Source organism: Pteropus vampyrus, unplaced genomic scaffold (genome assembly GCF_000151845.1).
Source record: "Pteropus vampyrus isolate Shadow unplaced genomic scaffold, Pvam_2.0 Scaffold686, whole genome shotgun sequence".
Classification (NCBI taxonomy): domain Eukaryota; kingdom Metazoa; phylum Chordata; class Mammalia; order Chiroptera; family Pteropodidae; genus Pteropus; species Pteropus vampyrus.
Genome location: NW_011889467.1, coordinates 94,691 through 110,753, shown reverse-complemented (window position 1 = coordinate 110,753; position 16,063 = coordinate 94,691).

Below are 16,063 nucleotides of genomic sequence, written 5' to 3'. Positions count from 1 at the left end.
CTCTGACTCCCAAATTCACAAATCCAAGAGAACAGATTCATTGGTGAAGATCTGGTCAGGTGCTTTGGGCCATTCAACAAAGGATGTCATTGTGAGCCATATGGAAGGCTGAGTGAGGGGTGGTCCTAGAAAAGGAGAGCTAGACAAGCAATTCATAGGTGTCCCCTACACTGCAGATTCTGGTGCTATTCTCGGGTACAGAAAAATCAGGAGGAGGAGCTGGTTTGGGACCAACGGGGAGGTCACGAGCTTTTTTGCCCAATAACTTATTATTAAAATTTTCAAATATATATATATTAAAAAAACCTTGCATCATGGTACAATGAACACCTCTGTATAGCAACCATCTAGATTCAATCATTGTTATCATTTTCTTTTATTTGTTTTATGTCTCTACACATGCTAATGTGCATGCATGTGTATTTTTCTGAACTATTTAAAAGTCAGCTGCAGCTTATCATGATGCTTTACCGTTAATTGTTCATGAGGCATTCCTAAGAATAAGGTCATTTCCTTACAAGTCCACAATAGCATTATTGCACCTAAAAAAATAACAATAATTTCTTGGTATCATACTTAGTCCATATTCAAATTTACCCAATTTTACAAATAATGTATAGAGCTGGTTTTTGAAACCAAGATAGAATCAGTATGGATTTATTTTTATATATGTGCTTTAAAATGACTGTTCAGATTTAGATGTTCAGCAGACAGTCAAGAGCAGGCCTGGAGTTTAAAAGATGGTCTACAGTTAGAAAGAACAAAAGACAATAATGAGGTTCCATACGAAAGAGGAGGAATGACATGAGAAGCTATGGGATGAAATATCAGTGAATCAAAGGAAGGAAACCAGTGGCTAACAGAATCAAATACTGAAAGCCAGATGAAGTGGATAAGGTCTGAGGAGAAACCCATTGACTTGGCAAGCCAAATCCTGTGGATGGCAGTTTTGGCAACAGAGTCAGGTTACAAGGGGTTAAGTACAAGCGAATCACAAAGAGCTGCAACCACAAGTATAGTCCTCTCTCCAGAAGTTTCAAATTGAAAGGTTGTAAAGAGATTAGATGGACCAGAAGTTCCCATTTTCCCCATTACCATGAGCCTTTTTCATTTTTCTCTCCACTCACCAGCACCACTATCCTGAAGGCAATGTTTTGAAAGGTACTGTTTATCAAATGGTATTTAATGATAATGAGACTCATAATTTTTTTAAATCTAGGCTAGTTGTCTAGTTAGAGCTCTCATAATCACAGATGAGAGGTCCCTTAAAGAGAAGAGCTGGTAAACAATGTAGCGAGCCTTGACAAAAGAGAAGGGACATCTTTTTCTCCAAGACAAAAGGGAAAGAGGAGACAAAGAACTGCTGAGGTAGAGAGGGCACTTGTAGAGACAAGCGTTGTAAACTGTAAACTGCTGTGCAGATTGTAAGAAAGGAAAAGTCAGATTAGCAAGGTTGCCTGTTTCGATTCCACAAATAGTCATCGAGCATTTATTATACTCCAGACACTCTGACAGACCCTCAGTTACAAAGACACACAAGGCAGACTTCACTTCCTTTCTAACAAGAAATAGTACCCTCCGACCTTGGTTTTCATGACAACGCACTCTGCTGCTTTACCTCTTGCTTCTCTATCCTCCTCAGTCCCCTCCAAGGGTCCCTTTTCTTCTGTGGTTCTCTTAAAATTTAAGGCTGAAATGTTGGCAGATTCCAGATTTCCCTCCTACGTCACCTTCTCTTCTCACTTAACACGTTCTCTTTGGATGATCACGTCCACTCTTATTGCTTCAAGTAGAAGCTGCCTGTTGAATGCCAAACTTCTACCTTCACCTCTCTCTCTCCAGACTCACGTAATGAAGGGAAACAAGTGGTCATTTAAAATCAAAACTTCATTTCCCTTCTAGGGGGTATCATTCATATCAGTGGTGAAATAAGTCTTATACTCCTCCTTACTTCTCCATACAGACATACGTGGCAGGTGGGGGAAGGATGGAGGGAGAACCCAGAAGATAATGTGCACTGTTAGCAGAGCACATTATGAATCTTAGGATATGCAAAGATGGCTTTAAGAAAGGAACTACAAATTTTTTTTTTTTGCATAATACAATGGGAAGTTTTGTTTTATTTTGCTTTTGTTTGTCCATTTCTGTTGCTAGGAGCCGCTGAGAGAGAGAAAGTGGTGGGTAGAGCAATTCAGGAGGAGGCTGCCACTCAGGTTGGCCAGTTGGCCAAGAGCTCTTTAAGAACAAGATGACAGTTATTCATTTTTAAGTTGTACTGCATTGCAGCCATCCAAACCCCTTTCATTTCCACAAATCATGAGTCAAACCTGCTGCATATACAATGGCCTGTGTGGTTGGGTTTTTGGTTTGGGTTTTGTGAAAATTAAGGGAAAGTAGCTTAGTTTAACAGCTGGGAGAATGTGGCACAGAACCAGGACAGGGAGATGATCCATCAACTGAACTAATTCGGCAGAGACCAAATTTGAGATCTACAGGCAATGAGGAAAAACATTAATCACCCTCTCAAGAATCTATAGAGACTTCAAGAAGCATGTAGTGCTCTCACTGCACATGGGATGGAGTTGAATCATTTCCATTTAAATTCCATTTTAAAAAGCCAGTTTATCTCAGCAGACTGGTTATACACGAACCCAAGTGACTGCAGGACATCCTTAGTTAGAGGCTGCCCATAAGACATTTCCTGCAGCGTGGCCACAAGTGACCTCATGCTCTCATCGCCCCCCGGACACACACCCGCAGCCGGCTCCACCTGCAGTTTTCTATATTTCAGTGAATGGCAGGTACCACCATTTTCCCAGCTGCCCACATCACTCTTCCTTGTCCCTCTGCCCCCGCATCCCACCAATCGCTAAGGCTTATTGTTTTTGCCTCCTATATGCCTATCAAATTCTCCCTCCCTCCCCTTATTCTCTTGGTTTAGGCCCCCAGTGTCTCCAGCCAAGGTCTCACTGATATCATGGGTTCCATTCTCACCCTCCCACAGTCCCTTCTCCACACAGTAGCCAAAGTGATTGTTGCAAACACAACCACATCATGAGATTCCAATGAATAAAACCTTTCAATGGTCACTCATTGTCCTTGGGATAAAATAAAGTCCAACTTCCTTAGACCCTTTGTAATCTGGTCCTATTGGCCTTTCCGCCTTCATCATGATTCCTTCTTTTGTTTGTATTCCTCACTGCAGTCGCAAAGAACTCCTTTCAGTCCTAGGACTGCTTCATGTTCTCCCTTTCACCTCTTGGATTTTGCACATGCTATTTCCTCTTTCTAAAGTACTCTTCCTACTCAGTCCACTCCTTCATGAAGCTAACTCCAAATCAACTTGCAGGTTTCAGCCTAAATGTCAATTTCCAGGAAACTTTCCAGGAAAGTTTCCCTGATCATCCCCTCCAACTGGTCTGGGTTATGTGGCTCTCCTATATGCTTTCGCAGCAACTGGTGTTTCCCCTATCATAGCTCTTATTGCTCTCTATTTTAATCACATGTTTATTTTGCCTGTCTCTCTCCACCAGCTTGTAAGTTCCATAAGGGCTGGGACCATGATTCTCTACCCGGTTCACAGCTATATCCCTACCATCCAGCGGCAAGCCTGTAAAAGCCAGTAAAAAAAAATATTTACCAAATGAATGAATAACATGCATGAAACATGTTGCAGTTTATAAAGTACAAGTTCGTTTTCACTTCACTACCCTGTGAGAAAGATATTATCACCTTGAAGCAAAGCTCCATGTCATTTTTACATTTAAGTTTGACATAGACTACATTGGTAAAGTTTTATTTAAGTAATAATTATCTGAAATATTAACAAATCTGATTTTTAGACTGTTTTAGAGGAAATTTGACTTACATAAATCTTTCAAAAGTAGTGTGATAATAACTAACTGCTAACAAAATACCCTAAAGGCCACCCTGTTAGATGCCCTTTAATGAATATGGGACACTCTGCTGTGCAGAGCAGAGTATTTTTGCATTCATAAATGTTGTGCTAAAGTCCCACAAAACACTTAATACTCTTAAGTGGATTAAACACATCTCCTGTGATCTGATTTATATGGTGAATATGCCAAATAAAACCTTTCTCCACAGAGAGATCAGATTGTAAACTTCAGCTGAACTCTGATAAAATTATCATAAATTCCAAAGTAGTGGAGCCTGAATTAATGAGATTTTGCTTTAAGCTCTTCTCATGAAATGGGCAGCCAATCTTTGTTAAACATTTTAAAGGTATCAAAACTGTTCTAAAATCATACTGTTTCATACAGTAATCAGTAGACACATGTGGCAGAACACTTGAAATGTGTGTGATCAGTATGAATAAGGAATTGAATTTTTAATTTTACATCATTTTAAATACTTTAAATTTTAAAACAAACAGTATAATTTTATATCGATAATATGTTAAAATGAAAATATTTTGGACAGAGTTAAATAAAACATTTAAATTATTTTTACCTGTTTATTTTTACTTTTTTAATGTGACTACTAGAAAATGTGAATTTCTTTACGTGATTCCCATTATATTTCTGTTGGACTTCCTCTTCTAAACACACTCTACTGAATTGTACTTACATTTTTAAAATGTGTTATCCCCAATAGTAAGTTAAGCTCTTTGGACTAGATGGTTTCTAAACATCCAGAAAATGTTCAGTGCCTCCCCAAACCATGATAACATCTTCATAAAGCATGTTCTGGGAGTGGGTAACTAAGCACTTACCTAATTACACCACCACATTACTTATCTGGATTTCTCTTCTGTTTTATTTGTGTAGTTGTTGCCTTTGCTTTGTTTTTTATTTGTCCGTTTATAGGTCTGTTAATGAAATCTGACCTTCAACGTATGAGAGAACATAAAGGGGTACTGCTCCAAGTAGAACGAAAGGAGAGTGTGATCACTGTCCCTCCCCTGCCACAAGCCACGACCCTAACACTGCCACCACTCCCCTACACATACACACACACCTCCTGGCTGCCTCTGGCATCTCTGCAGAATCCTAGGGCCCGGCAATAATGAAAGGTGTAAATAGCACTGCTCTAGAACACAGCCTAGAATTGGGAAGAAAACAACAAGAGCCCCTGAGCATTCAAATGAGATGTGTCAACATTTGGACGCTTTTGTTCCCACGCTTCCCTCCCATGAGTGCTCTTTGGGACCCTATTAAATATGGTCATTCCTCCCTCTTGCACACACAATTCTAAGATGCTCGGTTATAGTTTCCCAAGCACAGAATATGAACCATAGGAAATTAAAAGATGGGCCTTAAGGGGTTTGGACTGGGGTGAGGGTAGAATGCAGGAAGGATTGCAAGCCAAAAAAAGAAAAAAAGAGCAAACAGGGAAGAGATTATCGCAACTGGTAGCTCTGAGTAATGAAAGCAAGATAAAGAATTTTCCAAAGAAGGTACCAAAATTCACATAGCATGGCCATCTGGAGCTACTGAGTATAGAGATTTGTTGTCCCACACCCCTTAATAGTTCCTAAGGAGACTTCTATGTCACTGATGCTCACATTCAACCTTGAGCTTTAAAGAAAGGACCAGTATGGTTTATCCTATTCAATGTAGAAGGCAGAGGAGTATATAATTCATTTAAGCAATATACCCATAAAACGGGCTAAAACAAACCAAGCTTTGGTACTTAAAGTGTAGCATCCAACTACCTGAATGACTCACATAAGTGAAATAGCTCATTTCCTACCAAAGCCTGACAAATGAGGTGTTGCAGGGAAGAAAAGAAGTCTCCATGAATTACAACATATAACTTACATACATCTCCAAACGGCCAGCACATGCATAAAAGTATCCTGTGCCTATGGACCGTGAACTTGGCAAGTGAACAGAAGGCTTGCTCCTGTAACTCATTCATCCTACACGGCTATAAGTCGAGTCTGTATTCTGACAAGTATTTCCTGAATCAAAGCAGCTGTCTAGGAACTGGGTCCAGATTGCTGTGTCACTGTGGAATGGTGTAACAACAGATACCATTCAAGGCTAGGGGGATGCTGAGGGGGGAGGGAAGAGGATGGGGCCAATCATGGGGGGACTCAGAATGGATACCAATTGGGAATGGAAAGAGCACACAAGGAAAGTAGCAGCAGCTTCTTTGCCAAGAAGAAATCTTTGTAGGTCCTCACCTTCAGCCCTGGAGCCTACCAGACCATCACAGCTGTTGGTGTAGAAGTAATGTGTTCAAGAAACAAAATACCCTTCAAACAGTGTTTATTATTCTTTCCAACTGGTAGTGTGCTGGACATGTAGGCAATATTATGTAACCTTTGATATGACCCAGATTAGAAGGGACTGGTAAGAGACCTTGGCATTTCTCTTTTGCTAGACTTATAATTCAAAACCTCACAGGTGGTATAATATAAACAGGAGAGAATGCATTTGGTAGAAGGGTGTTGGCATATCATGAGCCCTGGGCTCCTTAATAAAGCTACTATTCTTTTGGGTAAGACCACCAGAGCAGTCTAAGAAAAGCACCATTATATGGCTGCAGTGTTTGCAATGATTTTCCTTGTATTTATTGAATATAGAGTTCAAACACCTTACGTGGTATGCTTAAGAAATACATGCAAGAGTCATGGTGAACCATTTCTTATGCTAAGAAAATCATCAGACTAAGAAAAAGATTTGTTGTGCATCCGGGTGAGTCAGTTTGCCAGTATCCTCTTCAATAAAATAAGGAGATTCAACACAATGACTTCTAAGTATCCTGTTATGGTTCTAATAACACATAGGATAGGGTGCACAGAAACTCCTGTAACTAGCATTAGGCAGAACTCGTGCCATCATCCCACTGGCACACTCTTCAGTCACTAACACTACCATTACTACATGATGTTGGCTTAGGGCGTCTAGGACAGAATGTCCTTTGTGACTGATGGCAGCAGCCTTGCTGAATGTGTAGATGTGGCTGGTAACATGCCAACTTTTAATGGACTGTCCAATTGTTCTGATGAATTTTATGAAAAGATTAAGAATATCTTGTTTCATAATGCTTTCCACATTCCCTTCCCTGGAAGCTCCCTGTTACCTCATTTGGGGACACTCTTACTTCCCTTGTGACTCACATTTCAATCATTAATTCAGACAGGACGAGGGCAAATTGCAGCAAGTATATTTTGTCTCCATCCTCGGTTCATTCTCAAATGGTCACAAAGCACCACCCACGTATGAAGAGACCTCATTTTGCCATTCATACATTTCATCTCTTTGCCTCCTTCCCAAACTGAACAATTTTATTTGATAATTCAAAACTATAACAGTTAATTAAATGCTATTCCCTAGGCTTTTACATGCCAATTTACATGCACACTGATTTCCAATTGAAAGTTGATTTTAATGACAATAAACTGGATAAATCCTTCCTTAGTCTCCCCCTAAGTTGATTAGCACCAGCAGTTCCCCCAAACACTTGGCAGTAGTCAAGAGAAATTTAATCTGTGTGGCCAAAATTTATCTGAGAGCTCTGAGTTTCCTATGGACTAATGCACCCTATTCTTAGGATGGTTTTCAATATAAACCTGTGTATATGCTTGGTTATATCCAAATATCCCGCCCATAGTAGGTATTTACAATATAGCTGGCATTAATCAAATAATCAGTAAGAATTTCATGCTGAATAAATGACATCCCAGGAAGGGATTAATTATTTGAAGAACTGACTTAAACTCTTTAATGCCACTAAGTTTCCATTTCATAATTAATAATGTTAAATAAACTATTATTAATACATATGTTTAAAGGCTTCGCAATTTACAAAAATCTATTCCTATTTTAGAGATGAAGAAATCAAGGTATAGAGAATTGGTAAAGCAATTTCCATTTATTAATGTTTTTAATCTTTGGACCTGGAGCAGCGCTCACTGCTACTGTCAATCACTCCATAACTCAGGGCGTTGAGTGACACCAACTCATTTTAGGTCCTTTTTCTTTAATTCCAAAATAACCTTCTGATAGAAGTAGAAGGGAAGAGGTTTTCAGTTCCTCATCCTGCCAGAGTCAATTAATAAACTTTATTGGAACAAAGTTCTCTATAATGTCATCAATATTAATATAATGACAAAGAAAAAAAGCTAAATCATATATTGGTAAGAATTGTGCAACTCAAAGGCAATGTTCCTACCATGTTGCATTGCTATGTTCCTTCACACACTGAAGCTATTTCCTCTTACAGCATCTATCCAGTTATAGACAATAAAAGGCATACCTGATCAACGCCTCTCAGTGACCCCCCCATCCTTGTCTTTAGGTATCTTGCACTTCCTGTTCTCAATCTTCCTCCCACCAAAGCAGAATAGGACCTGATATTACTTATTTTAGGGAGAGTAGGGATGTTCTGGAAAGGCTCTTTCACCTGGTTTATGGGGAGCCACTCCCCAGATGCAGGTTTAAGCTATAACCCAAGGCCTGCTGGCCAGCTCCTAATCTCTAAGAATGTCACCAATATTAACATATCTGTGAAAAAGGCTAAGGAAAGGGAAAGTAAAAATTAGCATATCAGCTATTTTCCTCTTTCTGGTCTGTGCATGTATGCTTGAATGTCTCACTGGCCCAAATTTTTATCAGTCAATGCTATGTTCCTCTCAGGGCAAAGTATAGCCACAAGAATTTTCATAGTAAGGGGTTTAGAGTACAGATACAAATTTACAGCTAGAAATGATCTTAAAGATGTTCTAGTCCAACCACTTTACTTTAGATATGAGAAAATATGAGACTCCAACACAGAGAGTAGCTTGCCCAGGCATGGCCCAGCAAGTGGCAGAGAACAGACAGACAGCATTCAGATGTCTCGGGCTTGCTCTCTCCTACCCTACCTATTCTGCCTTGTGTCACTGGCCAGCTAAGGCTCTGAAGACTGCTGCAGATCCAACCTAAGGATGAATTGGGAGGCCAGGACCTAGTTTAAACAATCACAAATAAATAATAGAGTCCAGCTCACCTGTCTGAACTAGTGACCGAGATAATGATGGTCACCCTCTTTCTTATAAAAGGCTGAGATTTCACTGCAGTTTAGGTGACAGGATATTGCCATTTACTCATTTCTAATTCCCCTTGTGCTGATAGGTTGCCCCACCCCTCTCTTCTTTCTCTAATTCTACCAAAATCACCTTTTTGTTTCCTGGTACACTACATTTTAGTTTGCAATGAATTTTGTTTTATTGTCATCCCCAAATCTACCTTTCCTAATGTTTTCAAGTGCATTTTTATGCCTTCTATGGGTTTTTGTCTTGTTTGGCAAAAATAAAAAAATGTTTATTATTATACAAGAAAAAAGAAAATACAGAGAAGCAAAAATAAAAATAATCCCTAATCCTATCATCTCTGGAATTTCCACTGCTAACATTTGCAAAAATTTCTGAGGATGATTTCTGAGGATGAGGGTTTCCTCCAGTTAACAATGGCAGGGCTACTAGATCAATGTACCATATTCTATCAAAAAATGACAATTATCTTTCCAACAATGACAGCACCAAGTTTATCTCTGCCTCAGGTCCTTTGCACTACCTGTGCCCTGTGGCTCCTTTCTTGTCATTTCAGGTTTCTGCTCCTTCAGAGGAGCCTTCCCTTACCAACTTCCTCACGTTAGAACACAGTCATTTTCAATCAGATTAACCTATTCTGTTTTCAATATAACACTTATTACAACCTGATAAATTTTCTTCTTTATTTTAGTTCTTTATTGCCTGTCTCCTTAACTCTGTCCATGAAAACAGAGACCATGTGTGTCTTGTTTATCATTAGATTTTCCAGTACCTAGCATAGTACCTGACACATGTTAGGTGGTCAGTAATCGTTTGAAAGAATAAACAAGCCATAAGAAGACCTGTACTTTGGGTTGCACTGAATCATCCATATTCTTAGGTTACCTCTCATAGCTAGTAGCACCGGGATGCCTGTGAAGTCTATGGCATTGAAAAGCACTAACGGCCTACTCAGGGTTTAAACCTGAAAGTTATTAGTATTGTCAATAAGAATGTTTCAGCTCCCTCTTTTACTTCAAATTAGTCATATCATTGGAAGCATCTTGAATTCACTGACTACCATGTAAACAGAGGCCACTTGAATAGATACAAATAGTGAAGTTTGCCTTTCGTAGTAGTATCCTATATTCAACTGAGGCTGTTTGAACAAGCATGTTTCTCATAAGTAGTTATACTTTCTACACCACTTAATCAGGACCTACTATTATGGTATGAGGTAAACATGAATCTCTAACCCTAAAAATGTACCATAAGCCTAAACATTAGGAATGAAATCAATTCTGATCTTTAGCACACTGGTTGCTCAGTTTCCCTTCCTTCAGAAAGTAGGACCTTTTGATACATAAAGTCCACCTGTCTAAATCCAATCTAATTTGGAGGAAAGACAGAATAATTTTACTTTTGAGGCCTATATTCAATTTGACTGCACTCATGTACAAATTAATAAACATTAGAGCTTTCTTTGAAGGAAATAAAATTCTCCCATTGTAGGTGGGTATTTGGGAGTCATGTCCAATCTAACTTTTAGAGGGGAAATGGCTAATATCAATAGACAATCATTGAAGGCATGAGATTTGCAGTGAAGAGTCCTGGCTCAAGTCTAAGACTGACCACTTACCAGGAGACCTTGCACAACCTGCTTTAACCTCTTTAAATCCAGCTCATTCATCTGCAAAATAGGGAATAATAGTGCACACCTCCCAAATGGGTTGTAAAGATTAAATAACACACACAGCATTCTGGAAGGTACCTACTACACAGCAAACATTCAACAAAGAGTAGCTAGTATGACACAAAAGATAGAAAAAATATATTTTTTAACTTCTTTACCAAATGTAAATGCATACAGAGATGCACATAATATAAAACAGGAATTATCTAAGACGCAGGACAAATCAGCATGGTGCCGTTTCCCAAGGAGTTCACAAAGGTGCAGGGGATGAGACGCACATACAAATCACTAGAATCCAAGGGAGACTGTGGTTAAGTGCTCCAAGAAGTGAAGTTGCATGGTTGAGGATTCTTCTGGCTGATTGTGACAGAAACCCAACCCAAACCAGCTTGAGCATAAGGGTGATAGATTGGCTCTCAGAATCAAAGAATGAGCCTCGGGGACTTGGACTAGAGATTTCATACTACTGAGTAGCCCAGTCTCTCTCCCTCTCCCGTTTATGCCATCAATCACTCATTTTTTGCTTGACTCCATTCTGTTCTAATGCAAGTAGAGTTCTTCCTTGTTATAGGAATTATGACTATAATTAACCCTCGATTCTAATCCTTACAACTTACCCCTGGACCAATCAATATGGCCAGGAGGATGAGGTATTATGATCGGATTGGTTTCAATTATCTACCCACCTGTGAATTGCAATGAGAGCAGAAAAAACTCCCCAAAGGAAGGTAGGGACAGGTTGCTAGAGAGATATAAAAAAACAAATGTCCAAACACAAGCCAACAAGTGTTGGTGAGGCTATGGAGAAACTGCATGCAAAATGATACAGCTGCCATGGAAAACAATATGAAGGTTATACAAAAAAATTAAAAATAGAACTACCATATGAACCAGAAAGCTCACTTCTGGGTATTTATCCAGAAGAATTAAAATTAGGATCTCGAAGAGATAACAGTGCTCCCATGTTTATTGTAGCATTATTCAAAATAACCAATATGTGGAAAAATCTAAATGTCCATAAACAGAAGAATAGATAAAGAAAATTTATATGCATAAAATAGAATATTATTCAGCCTTAAAAAAGAAGAAGGAATCTTTAGGATATTATACTAAGTGAAATAAGCAATCACATAAAGACAAATACTGCAAGGTTCCACTGATATGAGGTATCTAAAACAGTTAAATTCATAGAATCAAGGAGTGGAATGGTGGCTGGCAAAGGCTGGGGGGAGAGAAAAAATGGGAAATACGGAGTTAATAATCAATGGTAATGAAGTTTCAGTCAAGAAAGATGCGTATGCTCTACAGATCTGCAATTCAACACTGCCTATAGTCAACAATACAACTTAAAAATTTAAATGAGATCTCATGTTAAGTGTTCTTACCACAATAAAATAAAATTAAAAAAAAAAACACAAATGTCCACTAAAACAGTGGTCAAATGATGTTAGTCATACTACATCATGCCAAAAAATCCTGTATTATTAGTATGAATATATTTTTTATTATGATACCATTGGGAAATATTTTAATGTCAAAACAAGTGATATTTCTCTTTCTGGCTTTCTTGTCTGTTGTTTATCTAGGAAGAGCTGGAGTGAAAGCCAGAATTTTAAAAAAATATCCTGGTTATAACAAATTCAATCTCTATCAGAATCTTTACGATTAGGAGTCTTGTGTAGTCCAATGGGTCAATTAAAAAGATAGAAATAGATTAAATTTCTCTTAAGAAACTATAACCAAAATCAGAATAACCAGTTAATTCTCTCCTAAATCATGTATAAGCCTTCCAGCTGATCAAGAAGAATACTGTTGAGAAATATTTATGTCTATGAGGTGGGGCAAATTTCATAAACCTATGAAACAGGAAAAAAATCCCATCATCCTAGAGGCATTGTTGGAGTGTGACTCTATTCTAGTTTTGAGAAAGGTTAATAAAAGCATCAGGTAAAGACAACATGAGGCAAGCATTATTCCCTAGCAGTTCACACTTAAATAAAGAAGAGATTATTTGCCTTCCTAATATCCATTCTCCCCTTCTTTCTTAATAAAAGAATCCCAATCTTTAAGCAAGATACATTGCAACTTAGCTAAGGAAAGTATATTTCCAAGATCTCTTTTCAGCTTGGAATAGCCATGTGACTGAGCTCAAGACAAGTGGAAGGCTGGTATGGTACTTCCAAGAAAAATAGAGGTTGACACTTTTCGTGTTCCCTCTTCCCCTTTTCTGCTGCAGGGAATGTAGATGCAACTGCTGGAGCCATCTTCATCTCTGAGGGAACTGTGGGAATCTAAGCCAAGTGTTGCTGAGCAACCAAATATGAGAAGCCTGGGTCCCTGACACCATGGAGCTCCCATTCTAGCCCTGAATTGCTTCTCACCAGCCTGAAATACATCTATATCTTGTTTAAGGCACTAATTTTCATATTTGTTACTCACAGCCAAACCTAATTCTAATTGATGCAAAAGGTGTCCTTAATCAGTGTACCTTACTTCATTTGAATTAAGAATGCTAACAGCCTTTTTCTCTGTGAATACACAGCCTGATACCATCCTGAAACCAGAAGACACGTGTCTAATGGTCTTTGAGCCATTGCACATCTTTTGTAAGTTTAATGCTTCTGTTACATGAATGATAAACCTAAATTAATACAATGTTTTTATGAAGAATGTTTTCATTTTTCCTTTAAAATGATAAAGTACAAAAATAAATATAAAAATGAATCCAATATTTTATGTCAGCTCTTTATAGATTCATTGTATAACTGAATATTTTAAACACCATTTTAGATGAGTCAGCTCCCAACAACCTAGCTCTAAGAAGTGAATTAATCTAATTGTTCTGTCAATGCTTATACATTTTATGTTAATGTTGGAAGGCCCTTTCATGGAAGTATTATGTTCTTATTTTTAATATGCTGATAACTCTCCTGAGGTGGTAATAGAGTCTGCACCAATGACAATGAATGATTGGAAAAGCTGTAATTTTGGAATTTGTTATTTAGAAATGGTGATACTGCTGAGACTATAACCAAGTTAAATCCAGAGAAGTTACCTTCTCTCTCTTCACGGATAATGAAAACATATAGACCAATATCAGTGAAGGATAGACCATGAATCCTTCAACAGCGTCAATGGGTTTAATTTATGTCTACACTAGATGGTCAAGTAAATTGACAAAGCAATGACTTGACTGAATTTAATGAACATTTCTAATACATCAGTGACTCATTCATATACCCACCCAGTCAATGCGTTGTGCTTACTATGTGCCAGACAAAATGCTAGGAGTTAAGGGTGTAAGGATAAATAATACATGAAGAAAGGGAAATAATCTGGTGTGGCTTGGAGGAAAAGGTACATGAGAACATAAATCAAGAGATTTTTCTATTCATTCATTCAGTCTACCACTCAATTAACCAACAATTACTGAATACCTATTATGCACATTGTCAGGGTGGCTACAGAATCAATTCAAGCACAAATATGTCCTATAAAGTGTTTAATTGACTAGAAAGCTGAATATTACCTGTGTAGTAGCTAAAATATTGTCTATATATGCAGAAGACATTTTTTTACCCATCTAACTGAAAGCAGACAACCCTTGATCAGTAAGGCTCTTAGCACGTATCATATGAGCAATAATGATAACAAATAACTATTAATATTACTCCTGTATAAGGCCTAATCCTTCCTGCATAAATATGTCACAAAGCCTTATTCTCAGGAATATGGGCCATTGTTTCATTCATTAAGTACTGACTGAGCACCAACAACACAGGGGGCACTGGATTAGACACTTGAGGTACAATGACGAACAAAACGATGACCGCTGCCCTTGAGGAGCTTACATTCTAGTGGGAAGAACCAGGTAATGGATAATAAACAACGAAGTATATAGTATATTAGAAAATGATAAATGTTATGGAAAAATAAAAAGAATAGAAAGGGAAATGAGGAGTGCCAGGGTGGAGGCTGACTGCGTTATTAAAAAGGATGGTCAGGGAAGGTCTCAATGAGAAGGTGACATTTGAGCAAAGATTTGAGGGAGTCAAGGAAGCTAGCTATGCAGATTAATGGTAGGAGAGCAGAACAGCCAATGCAAAGGCAGGAGTGTCTGAGGAACAACAGAAGGTCAGTGAGGCTAGAGGAGAGTGACTGAGAGGGAGAGTAGGAAGGAATGAGATCCAAGAGGTGATACAAGACCAGATTACTTAAGGCCTTGTAAACCATTATAAGGACTGTGGGTTTTACTCTGAATGAATAGTGAGCCACTGGGCAGTTCCAATTGAAACAGTGATCTGCTCAGACTTAAATTTTTAAAAGACCATTCTGGTGCTAATATTTAAACTAAATTGAAGACTAGGGAGAAAGCAGTAGACTATTAATAGGCTACTGTAGTAATCCAGGAAGATGATGATGGCGGCTTGGACCAGGGTAGTAGAAGTGGTGTAAAATGGTGAGATTCTGTATATGTTTTGGAGGTAGAGTCAATAGTATTTTCTGGAGTATTAGATGTGGGATATGGGAGAAAGAATTCAAAATATAATCCTGAAGTGTTTCGCTTGAGTGATTGGAAAGATGGTGTTCCTGTTGATGGAGAAAAGGATGTTGGAAGAACAGGTTTAGCTGTGAAAACATTCAGTTCGGGTCAGGACATTGTGAATTTTAGATGTCTATTAGACAATCATTTGGAAATATTAAGTAGAAAATTGAGTCTAGAGTGTAAGAGATGTACAGGCTGGAGGTATCCCTTCAGTCTATGGTATTTTGTTATGTCAGCCTTAGGAAACTCATACAGGAGGCTACCCATCTATGCCCCTTGTGGAAGATACTGGCTCACCTGCTTTTTCCAGATTACTTCCTTCTTTTGCTAGATTGTGGGTGGCAGGGGGTAGGGGACAGTCAATACCAGGTCTGGATTGTCTTCTGCTGTTAGGTGGGGAAGAGGTCAGATGGTCCAAAAACCAGTTTGTGTTGTTCTTACCAATTTTTTCCTACTCTTTCAAGTTCCTGTTGGTTGCTTCTTGCATTATCTACAGAGATTATAGTTGTACTTAGTGGAGAAGAGCAAGAAGGAACCATCTTATCCAGACTGAAGTCCTAATACAATCATTTACTTAGCAAAGGGATGTGTTCACAGAAAAGTAAAGACAAGTGAGAAGTCTCATAGTGCCTATAGTACCTAATCCAGTGTTGGGCATCTTGTGCAAGCTCAATAAATACCCCTTCCTTTAGAATTGAATTGAATGCCAACAAATGACTCCTGTGCCATTCTGCAGCACAATCCCCTAACACCTTGATAACCTTTTCATCTGTGAAGCTGTGGTTACTTAGTCCTAAACATAAGCTCAGTCCCAACCAAGGTTTTGAGACCATGTTAACTG